Below are 3816 nucleotides of genomic sequence, written 5' to 3' on the forward strand. Positions count from 1 at the left end.
AGGACTTTCGCGTTCAATCTAAGGATTACTAGTTAATTACTATGGGGTAAGAGTACTTGGTTCACTTGGGTAGATACTTCGTTACTTTTAATATTAATTTTATGAAAGATTAATTTTACAAAAAAATATATGCATGATACTCACTATGGTAAATTCAATATATAACACATGGTAAATCAGATAATTATTTAAATGTGATATCATTATTAGGCACAAACTTCAATATCTTGGTCGTAATTTCTTTCTTCCTATCTACCCAAAATACTTTTCTGATTTTGGTGCTTGTAATTGTTTATTTAGTGCTATTGCGTAGATCAGCTTGATACTTATCAATCCAACCCTTGATTATTTTCACTTCAGTATTTCTTTGGGTGGTCAACCAATGAGGATCACTTGGTTCAACTGAACTTAAGTCTAGGCAATGAGACCCTACAACTTATCAATCCAACTTTGTCCCTCAGGTAATTTCCATGTCAATCCTCCGATGCAATATCTAGTCCCACTCGTCCCATCAGCACTGGCATTATTACTACAATCACTATCTAGCTGTTGGGGCCCATCTTAATTATTAATATCCTTCGATGGAAAGATAGCTGAAGTTGGAACATCAGCAAAGTGAACTTCTGACTTACGTTCATATCTGGATGACAATGATGGTTCTAGCAATGCTTCTCTAATCTGTTGGATTGAATGTGCATATTCCAGCCCAAAAGGACCTGCAGATCGGAACGGGACCAAATGGCATTATCAGATACTTATTTTCATGGTTAAAAACATCAAACATCATCCAGACAGACAATAAATGTCAGAAAACTTAGATAAATATAAGTTAACTTCTTTTGTCTAGGCTTACATATAAGGGGTGGCCAATGCATAAGACTCCCATCTGCAGAGAGCAAGTGTACACACCCTTACCCCAACAAGCGGAGAGGCTATTTCCAAGATTTGAACACATGATATTTAATATTTTAACAAAGTTTATTTGGCTGATTTACATACTGTTTATGAAATATGTTATTTTTATGTAAACAGTAAGCCTAGAAATTACCAATGAAACTTTCCTTTGTTGTTACAGTTATAGTAAAAGCATGTTATAAAGATTGAGCATATATCAGTGGAGAACAATACCAGCTACTTTATTTTCAATACTTCAAAAAATTTAGTTTATTTTCTATAAATAAGAATCCATAAATAATACACAATTAGTTATACCATGATAGGCTTTCTATTTGTTAGCGCATACTTTGATATACTTTCAGCACAATCAGCTACACAAATGGAAGCCTAGGAGGAAGAGGGACTTACTTGTAAAGCAACTCTGGTGAAGTTGTGATTGTGAATGAAGTGGGCAGTGGCAGCAATATCATAATTTGATTCAAGATCCATAGTTAAAGTGAGAAACAATAAAAAAAACAAGCTCTTTCCTCTGCTAAGCACCGCTATTAATCATAATCAGATTAAGGAAACCTACAAAAGTTTTTAAAAAATAAATTAGAAAAAGAGGTTCAAAGTAGTCAAAACCACACAAGATACATAATCATGTTAAATGCATTCATCATTTTTTATAGGCAAATCTTTCGACGGGAAGGGGAAAAAACTGCAGAGCTGCGAGGTTTGAACTCAAGTTTTCACATTTTATATCTGTATATCTCGTAACTCTACCAACTAATTTAATTCTCCATTTTATCATTGTCTCTCACATTTGATGTACTATTTTGCTTGCATTGCAGCTTATTAACCAAATTAAGAATGTGGCTAAGGGTTCTAACGACTAAAACAACCTATAACATGAATAAATAAAAACAAGCATGTGGTTCCTCAATTACTTCAAATAGAGCTTCTCCTTATTCATATTATAGTTTGGTGGAATCAGTTACAGATAATAGAAAATAATAATTTAAATAAAAAAGGAAGTTGAAGAGAGAAAGATATGTTAAGAGTGAGCTTAAATTTGAAGGGTGTTTCTGATGCTTGTGTTGTTCTGTGTAATCAGGGGAAGCCAGTGGAAAGGAGCTTATGCAATGGACTGGAAATGTAATTTAGAATATATGCATGTATTCGGCCCAAGTCACTCACCCCTAATTTTAAACCCGGGCCAGGCCCATTACCACATGTTCCTAAATCATTAGCATAATAAGTCCCACACTGCTTGGGCACATAATATTTTCAGTCTTTATATAATTGAATTAAACACAGGAGTTCGTCCCTTCGGGGACATCTGATAAAATTGGAACGATACAGAGAAGATTAGCATGGCCCCTGCGCAAGGATGACACGCATAAATTGAGAAATGGTCCAAATTTTTTTCACATTTTTTCCTTACCAATTATTGTTCTTGTTCGACGAGGGTTTGTTTCAAGTGTATGTGTAGGCTTTGTTCCATTGCTAGTTTATGTTTGTGAAACCTTATTCGATTTAGGAATATTTGTTGTCTTGGATTTCGTCCTACTTTTGTTTAGGGTTTAAGGTTCTGTATGAGTTTCCGTCTATGATTTTATAAATCCTAATAACTTGACTTCGTAACCGTTTTGAACCTCAGAATGGTTAATCTTTGACATTCCTGAATCAATTGTTACAGTTCTGTGTTTGTATTGCTAGAACTTGACAATAAGTGTGTATATATATGTGTGTGAATCCAGCCATTGTGTGTGAGCCCAACTGTGATGATCTAGAGCTTCTGCTTTCTGTTACTGAATTTTTTTAATTGTAAATTGTGTTTTTTAGAAGTAAACTGAAGTCCTTTCACTTTCAGCACATGATCTTGAAATAATAGTGAATGGTTTGTCCAGTTTAGTTCTGAATTTGGGGGTTTAAAGCTTGTACTGAAAACCATTAAAGCTTTAAAAGATCATTGTTAAAAGTTCTTAACAGATTAATAGGCCATGGACATTCTTAATATGACAGTATTAGATAAATTGAGTCTGTTTAAGATAGGGAGACCAAATGTTTTAATCTGTTATTTGTAGTGTATTTGTGAATTAGTTGACTTAAAAATTATGGTCACTTTTTCTGCAAAATCAAGAGTTAACGGCAGCCGAAAATATATGCAGAAAAATAATCAAGATAAAATGAAAAAGATAAGGGAGAAGAGAATACATAGTGATTTTTATATTGATTCACCTTCTAGTCCACCGAAGGCTACATCTAGTACTCTTGCAGCACAAGAGATTTCTTCACTAAGAATTATGAGTTGTAATTACAATATCTCACCCCGAGATTTCTGTGTACCTTACACACTTCCTAATCCTTATTCACTCTTGGAAAACACATTTCCAAGTGATTCTAAACTCCTTTCTTTTTACACCTCGTGAAAGAAAGTATTCTGCAACAATATTGAAGAATGTACAACAATGGCAGATTGCCTTTACAAGTATGAAAGTAGTATAACTTGCAATTCAATCAACTATTTATGTATACCAAGTAATAATGCTCTTTGGAAAACTTTGAAACACTTCTAAGCAACTTCAGAAAAAACAACTTTGAAAGTTAAGGACTAGTTGCAAAAAGTGTGGAGAAATAAATTCATAATAAGTTTAAGATCTTTTGGAAATTGTGTAAGAGTTGTGTATTGTTGTGTACTTCTGTTGCGTATTTATGTTGTGTGAGTTAGAACATTTATATAGATTTTCCAAACACCCATGGTGCCTTTTTGAAAGTGTAGGAGTTGTTTGAATTGAAGAAATTTCGTTTGGAGTGAAAACATTTCATTTTGAAATCTGAAATCTGATGCAACAACTCTCAGTAATTAATTGCTGACAGTGGGTAATCGATTACCCAAACTCTCTGTCCACTGTTCATTTAAAATTAAATTAGAGT

At 33.5% G+C, this 3816-nt stretch overlaps 1 pseudogene; it reads right to left on the minus strand.

Annotated features, from left to right (window-relative positions):
- Positions 237-3816, minus strand: part of LOC109359722 — a 10481-nt pseudogene continuing 6901 nt past the window's right edge.

Source organism: Lupinus angustifolius, chromosome LG11 (genome assembly GCF_001865875.1).
Source record: "Lupinus angustifolius cultivar Tanjil chromosome LG11, LupAngTanjil_v1.0, whole genome shotgun sequence".
Lineage (NCBI taxonomy): Eukaryota > Viridiplantae > Streptophyta > Magnoliopsida > Fabales > Fabaceae > Lupinus > Lupinus angustifolius.